The 8402-nt window shown below is 48.1% G+C and overlaps 1 long non-coding RNA gene across 1 annotated transcript; it reads left to right on the forward strand.

Moving 5' to 3' along the window:
• The first annotated feature begins 833 nt into the window (after positions 1–833).
• LOC308195786 lies at positions 834–8070 on the forward strand. The gene is made up of 3 exons (XR_013951849.1): positions 834–4865; positions 5333–5406; positions 7452–8070. It is a non-coding gene; the product is annotated as an uncharacterized lncRNA (long non-coding RNA).
• The last annotated feature ends 332 nt before the right edge of the window (positions 8071–8402 follow it).

Genomic DNA, 8402 nt, shown 5'->3' on the forward strand with positions numbered 1-8402 from the left:
TGTAAAAACATTTTCTTTTTAGTCCACGTGGTAGTGAAACAATGTAGTACTTTTATTTTATTCATAGTGTTTTGTGTTAGTGAAATGCATGTTAAGGTGCACTTGTGAACTTGGCAGTACATCCTGATCACAGTGACATGAAAACCAAGTCTCCCTCCCCAGTGGTTTTGCACCAATATAATTTTTGATGAGAGGGATCATTTTTACTAGGACAATAAAAGCTTCACTACCCCCAAGCCTGGTTGCAGTTATACCAATAATGAAAGTGCTGTATCTGGCTCTGGCTGTCCCCCAAATACTGGTATCAGCACTCCTCCACTGACTCTAAACTGGCATAGGCCAGGCCTTGGTTTTCAGCCTGCTACATCGATACCGATGTAGCTAATGCACGACAGATGTCATGGTGAAATCATAGATCCATTGAAGTCACTGGCAAAGCTCCCATTCGTTTAAGTAGTTGCAAGGCTTTGCTCACCACAATTTCGGCTCCATGTGCAATATCCAAAACACAGGTCACCCTTGATTACAGCATAGCGGATTCCTCAACCCAGGAACGAGACAATCAGAAAGCAGCAGCGTGCACAGTGTTTGGACGTGCTCCTGTTACCAGCACTTCACGGGCATCCTTGAAGGTTTTCATACGGTGTGCAAATCCAACAGGGGCAATCGCCACAGAAACCCTTCTGCCCACATACATGTGGCCTCAATACACCGCTTTTCTTCTGCCGTCCTGCAGCATCCGTGTGACACCCACAGAAGTCACTGCAGTGGGCAAGCAAAGCTTTAGCTAGTTATGAAGCAATTCAGTATTGAAAGGGGAAGGAAAAAGAGGTGGTAGGGCATTAACTTTCACCTTTCTACTGTCTGCCTAACAGATACTTGGTGATTGAAGACCGAGAAACCTTGATGCTGCTGTGTGGGGTTTCACCGGCAGTGCAGGCTCAGGATTCAGCACTCAGCTCTGGGAATCACAGGGAAATCCCACTGCATTTACACTTCCTGAGACAGGAGATGGGCCCATGGGCTGCCTGCACCACCTCTGTTTCTGTGCTTCAGAGCTGCATCTGCTCCCATGCCGTGTGTGTGGTTATACGAACAAAAGCTGCTTGTGCTGCGGAGCTGCAGTCCCAGCTCTGTGCTGTCTGCAGGCACAGGGAAAGCCGCTCCATGTCTCCCTTAGGGAAAAAAAAACAACATAAACACTGGTCTGGATTTTTTTGGCGGCCCATCATGAAGCAGTTTGCTTACCATTAGTGGCACGCTTGAGCTCTCTGGGAATACATGGGAGGTGGCGATTCCTCAGTGAGGATTAAGAAGAAATGGCATCCACTTCTGTATGAACCTACTATCTATCCACTATCCACCACTAAGGATAACTTATTTTTTCACCCAAATAAACCCAGCAGCATTAGGGACTGCAACAAAGGAAAAGATTAGGTCTTCAGCAGAACTCAGAGGCAACAGCTTAGTGCTGTTGGAAGTTGTTCCAATTGTGCAATTGGAAGTTCAGTGGAGGGATGTGATGACTGCTTTCCCAGCCCCACTATTTCCCAGGAAACTCTGTAACAGTGAGAACTCTGGCTAAAGAGTAAAACAGGTATCATCACGGCATCACGGTCTCAGTTGCTTAATGAGATGGGTACAAACCTAAAAAATGTATCCTTCTCTGTAATCAAGCACTAGGACTTACATCCAGCAACAGAATATAGACCACAGTCCTGTTTGGAGACTCCAGAGCTAGAAGGGGAAGACCCTAAAAAAGATGAGTATGTCTTAACAGTTCAGGAAGATTGTGGCTGAGGTGAGGATGAATCCACGACAGGCCATGGAGCAAAATGACTAAGTACTGGAGAACATGGTGTGTAGTGACAGACTGGCGGAGACGCTCCATCTGTTTAACTTAACGAAGATGAAGTTGAGAGGATGACTTGATCACAGTCCCCGAGTACTGACATGGAGAACAGAAATGTGATAATAGAAGGCTTTTCAATCTAGCTGACGCAACGGTAATATGATCCAACTGGAAGCTGGAAGCCAGACAAATTTTGACTACAAATAAGGTGCAGATGTTTAACAGTGAGGGTAATTAACCAGTGGAACTAATTACCAAGGACTGTGGGGGCAAACACCAACAACTTCAAATCGGGATTAGGGTTTCTTTTTGCCCCTAAAGGATGTGCTCTAGCTCCTTCAGGAATGAATTTTGAGACATCCTTCACTGCCTCTGTTACTTGGGAGCTTGGGCCAGGCACTCAAACTGCCCAAGTCTGCCATTCGGTCACAACTGACGGTCCCTTGGTGTGCCTGGACACGGCAGAGAAAACCCACAGCTCCTGCCCAGACAGGCTCACCCTCTTTGTCATGTCCCCTGGGCTCCTAAGTAAGGGGACGAACGGGTAGGAGTGGGAGGAGAAGGCTGTGGGCAGTGGAATCGTAGATCCCCTTTGTGAAAGCCTGTGCATTATCTCCGTGATTCAGTTACTCTTAAAAGACACAAAAAGAATGAAAGAATTAAGACTGCAAATGCAATTGTCTGCCCTGCTAAAAGCATTGCAGGCAAAACGAGCTTTCAGGAAAGGTAGTGACAAAGTGTGCTTTGCGCTCCCCTGGCTGTGGTTGTGTGAGAGCGTTGTCCAAATGCTTCCTGAACTGCGGCAGGCTCGGTGCTGCGACCACTGCCCCGGGGAGCCTGTCCCAGTGCCCGACCACTTCTCAGTTAAAAAGCAGCCTTCACCTGGAGTGAAGTTGGCCTGGGGATCATCATTTGTAGCAGCCCACAGCTCCTGGCCCAGGGAGGCCTTCTAGAACCTTCTGAGGCCTTCCAGAACCATCTGACACCAGTGGAGACGGTGCCATCGGGCCCTGCCATGCTCAGGCACAAAGCAGCCGAGCAGGCCCTGCAAACCCCCCGCTCGCCCCTCGGCGTCTCCCCCGGCCTCCGTTTCCCCGTGCTGCCTCCCCAGGGAGGCCGGGGCTCCGCGGGGGGTAGGGGCGGGGGAGGGCGCCTCAGCTGCCTGCTCGCACCTGCCGCCGCTCGCAGCCGCAATTAGTTGCACCCGGTCGAAGCCAAATTGAGGCCCCTTTCAAACCGTAACTCTGCGCATTTTGTTTCCAAAGGGAAGTTCATCTTTTATGTGCATGCAAAATGGATAACACCCAAGGAACTTTTTTCTTTTTTTCTTTCTCTCTTTTTTTTTTTTTTTTCTGTCTTCTGTCAGTCAGGCGAGGATTTGCTTAAAAAAAATACTACCGTGGCGGTGAGATGCAGTGGCTGGAGGTTTTAGTGATCCTTCTTGTACAGCTTGGGAAAGATCGATTTTTCAAAGAGCCTTGAGGGCTCAAGTGTGTGTGTCCTTCTCCTGGGGAGGGGTGCTTTCTAGCGAAAGTTAAAACCCAAATATATGCTAGCTTGCAGCAGCGAGAGGGGCATGGATGGACATGGGGGGGGTCCTGCCCCTTTGGGAAGCCAGGCCCTGCCTGTCCCCTCTCCTCAGGCAGGTGGGCAGGGAGAGGCAGAGGATGGGTGGGGAGACAGGTCCCTGAGCTGCTGGTTGTTCATGTCACGTCACGTCACGTCACGTCCTATCTCACTGCATCACACCACGTCACGTTACTCATGTTGGCGGTGGTCAGTTGCCGTCCTCCGTGCCAGCCGCACGGATCAGCACAGCTCGCCTCGTCGCTCTGCAGAAAGCCTCTCTGCCGCGGTGTGGGTAGGGGCTGCCTGACGAGGGGCAGCTCCCCACCAGTGCTACGGAAAACAGAGGAAGAAGGTGGCTGCTGGACGCCTTTGTCTGGAGTTTTCAGCGCCCACTCGTCTGCCTGCTCCCCCTTCTTCCCTTCTCCCTCCAGACTCCTCTTTCCTTCCATTACCTCTGTTCTCCCCCTCTCTCCTCCTCCCCTCATACAACCAACTCTCTTAGGCAGTCTGTTCCCTGAACTATTCCCCCCTCCTGTAGCCTTTCCCTCACCCTCTGGCTCTTTCCCTCCTCCCTTACTCCCCCTCGTTGTTTTTCCTGCCTCCGCATCCACACTCGCTGATGTGCGTTTCCCCCTTTCTTGGGATGCTGGTGCTGCTGGTGCTGGCAGCGTGGTGGTCCCCGGCCCTGCTGAATCAGTTCCTGTGAAGGCAGAGCTCCCCTCCAAGTGACTGACAGAAGGTGCTGATTCAGTAGTGCGTGGGGGATCCGGCAGCAACCGCATTAAGAGGATTTACAAAATAGATAAGAGGCAGCGCTGAGCTTCCCTTGGTAATCGTGCAGCACACAATTCAGGACTGTACTGGGAATTTCGGCGCAGCTGACAGGTACACAGCGCTGATCCAATTGTCCTTACAGCCGTTATTAGCCAAAATAAGGGGCAACTGGAATTACAAATGATTTCTGGGTAAATGCTTAGCTCTGATTCTGAATGATCTCTCAGCAATAATCCACACATAATCCTCAATGCAGAGAGTCTGCTTTAAAGGCGGCTCCATGTTGAGCAGGCCTCAATAATGCATGGATGTCCTGATTCACAAAATAAAGGAGGAGAGAGAGAAATAAGAAAGCCACATTTGTTTTGCAGCCTTTTTTTCTGGGTTGAATAAAATTTAGGGAAGTGCATGACCACATACTGTTTATTAAGAGAAGATTACCTGCTTGGTAATTATTTCTTTGGGAGAATAATTTTACACTACAATGACCATGTATGACTGTCTCAGGCGGGTCTGATGTATCTAGAAAGTAAACAAATGAATAAAAATCTCCTGTAATGAATTGGTTTGTGATGTTTATTCCTCAAAACATTTTTTTTTTCTTTCAAGGTAGAAATTCAGAAAATGGGTAGCTGCAGGGACTTGACGCAAGGGAGCAAGTATGCTGAAGGTTAGTGTCTGCCCTCTTCTCCTCTGTACGTGCTGCTGTGAAATATTGCCTGACCCGGTGGCACTCACCCAGCCCCATTACCAGGACACCAGATTGCCCTGCAGTCCTTGGTGCACTGGTCAGCCACACCGCAGCCCCATGAAGCGAAGCAGGAAAGCATGCTGCTCCTCGAGGCACAAATCCCCAGAGGGGAACAGGTGCCTCTTGCCTATTTCTGGGTCCGTATCCTCTGGGAGGTTTGCTGTGTGCAGGGCGTGGGGAGGCTGCAGACAGGACTCGGGTCACGTCCATGTGTATGAAACCAGTACCACAGACTCCCAGTTTGTACTGGAGTGAGACCAGAGTAACCCTCTACTCATTTTGTGTCTCTTGTGTGGGCACGAGACCCAGGGCCAGGTCTTCAGAAGGTCTAATTCCTCTTAGCACCCAGTCTAGCACTCATGCCTTGGTATTTGTCTCTTTTTAAGAGTGCTCTTCCTACAACAACCTGATTGCTGGAGAGTGAGCACAGAAGAGTTTTGAGTCTGCAACAATTACTTGTGTGAGTAATCCCTGGGTAATCCCGAGAGGTTTTACCTGGCTGACTAAGGACTCTGAGAGTATCACCAATCTCTTTGATATATCCTCTAAAAATATTTTTGGCCCATTGCTTCCTCTAGGACTTCCAAGGCTGCTGGAATAAGTTTTGTAATCTCTGGTATACCTTAATTAGCATCCCTGCAATGTTTAAAACAATAGGCTCAACTCTTGGCTATACAACAGAGAAATGTTGGAAATGATATCTGTTCATCATGAATCATATTCTTCCAGATACCTGCTACAGAGGGGAAAGCAGGCACTGCCAAATACCACTGAAGAAATTTAATCTTTTCCTGCTAGCAAATTCTGAAAAAGCAAATAACATTTTCTTAGTTTGTTTACTCATTTGTTCCTTAAAAGAGGCAAAGGAATCTGTGAATCAGACGAATTTCCATCTCAAAAATTGCTTTGGCAGCCAGTGGCTTGTAATTTAAGATTAAGTGATTGAATTTCATGCAGCCTTGCTTAAAATTCATTACCCCACACACTGTCGCCATATGCTTAAAAAACCAACAAACAACAAACCCCAAACGTCTATAACATTACTATAAGTCAGTCAAAAAATGTCCAATCAGCTGGGAGGTCACAAAATGTACTTAATGAAGACGTTGTCTGCATGACTGCTGGATTTTTTCCCTTCATAGCGTTCACAGCCTATCAGAGAGTTCCCATTCCTATGCAATGCCAGTGCTGGGCTCACTTCAATCAGGCTGCACAAATCAGTGGAGCAGAAATGCCTCCTTCCCTCCATCACCTGAAACCAATGCTGATTCATCTGTTCAGACCCATTCCTCCTGCCCCTCCTCTGAATTTACTGATTGCTGATTCATTTTTTTTAGCCCTTCCCCCCCCCCCCCCCCCATACTAAGCATCCCATGCTGAATGCAACACGCTTCATTTCCACATCTCACTGAAAGGGAATATGGAAATTAATTGGCTCAGGCTGCTAGCAGCCTTTTACACGTGCCTGTACCCTCTGAGAGGTGCAGTGCAATTGCTTTTCCATTGTAACTCCCCACCAGCCACCTATTTCCTTGCGTGAGCACGCTGCCGTGGCTGCTCTCAGCCCAGGTATCAGACATGGATGCCCCCTTCCTCTCCCTACTGTGCAAGAGGGGGGGCAGCTGGCAGGGCTGTCCTTGTGAGGGCTGGAACTGCCCCTGTTTGACTTAAAATAGGCCAGATTTAGTGAATTCTCCAGCTTGCGGTAAATAGTGTGTGACTGGTGCTTTGGCGAGGGCTGCAGAGCGATGCTGTACAGCGCAGTGGCACTTCAGTTGAAACGGTTATTTGTTGTCTCTGCTGGGAGCAGGGCCCAGCTGAAAGAGAGCAGCCAAGAAATGTCCTTCAGCCATGGGAGGAGGGTACTGGGACCCTTGAAAATTGGAATATAATCTGGCTCTGCAACTGTGCTCTATCTCAAACATTTTAATGCTTAGGTTTCTATCTTCCACTGGTTTCATACCAGGTTTTCTCAAGGGTCTTTCTCCTATTTGTGGAGAATTTGAGTTTCCCGGGTGAAGTTGCCCTGGGTCTTGAGTGCTGGAGTGCTATTACTACCATTGCAGAAGTAAGTTGGCCCTGCCGTCCCATGCTGAGAACAGCACAGACACTGTTCTAAGGAACTGCCCCATGTTCTCGTGGAACTTTTCCATCTCTGTGAAAATAAGAAAGTTGGGGAAAGGAGGTTTTGTGACCTCTCCGTGTCATACATGGGTGAGGCCCAAAAGGAACAAGATCTCTCAGCCAGGCAGGCAGGGGGGTAAAGTCAGAGGGGCCAGGGGCACCTCTGTAGCAGGGGAAAGGAATGGAGACCCACAGCATGGAGATACAACTGCCAGAGGGCTCTGGGAGTGCTCCCGCACTTGCCAGAGGGAAATGGGCTCCTTTGAAAGGTGGGTGTTGCAAAACCATCCCTGACTCAGTCCCCTGCTGGAAGGGTGAAGCTGAGCTCTAATATGCAGGAGAACAGTGGTCATTTTGTGCTGATTGTTTTTTCTTTGGCAGCACTACAAATAGTGGCTTTTAGAGATCTGAAGAGGGACATCTGTGTCCAGAAGCTTGCCTGATTTTCCCATCTATAATCAGTTGGTCTAACAAAAGATATTGTCTCTACACACAGATTTTGCCTTACTGATGTCCTTTGACCATTACAGTGATTACAAAACTGCTGTGAGGCTGTTGGGGCATTTCTCAGGAGATCAGTGGCATGAACACCACAGGAATAAGAATATTTAGGCAGAGAAACTCTCACCTTGCCCTTAGCATCATCCCTTGCATACTCATCTCAACAGGCTGATGGTGTAAGCCCCGCTAGGCCTTGGGATTGTACTCGTTTGTATTTGTAGGAGCACAGGGAATGACTCAGACTGTTACAGCACTGTAGGTCTGAGGCTGCCTGTGATGTCTCTGGCACGACGCCCATCTTTCTCTTCCACGTTTGAACAGTCTCTTGCTCAAGGAGCCCTGGCCTACAAGAAGGACTACTTCCTATTATTAACACAATAGCCAGAAATGAAAGAGCAGGCACATTTGTAATGTGGTATCATTTACGGAGAAGACATGATCTCAGGCACGCTGGATGTCAAAACCGGATGAGAAACTTTTCTTCTAGTTTTATCACAGTTTCTCCCAGAGCCACTGCTGCTTACATTCTGGAAATTTACAGGATGAAGGATTTTGTCATGATATCTAATTCTAATCTGAAGTGATTTACAGTTAAGTTGGAAATCAAGCTTGTACATATCCCCCTCCAAGTGGTTTCTATGACAGTTTCTATTAACCATAAAAATGTCACTTGCTAGGAAGTATCAGCCTTCTTACAAGCTTTGCAATCATCACTACCAGATGCACACTTACTGAATGGAATAAATATTCTTGTACAATTAGCCTGAGATGCAGGACATATCTGGCTATCTCTCTTGCCTCCAAAGTGAAGTTTTCAAAAGCAAACCCATA

This window comes from Anser brachyrhynchus (assembly GCF_964034855.1).
Source record: "Anser brachyrhynchus genome assembly, chromosome: 1".
Taxonomy (NCBI): domain Eukaryota; kingdom Metazoa; phylum Chordata; class Aves; order Anseriformes; family Anatidae; genus Anser; species Anser brachyrhynchus.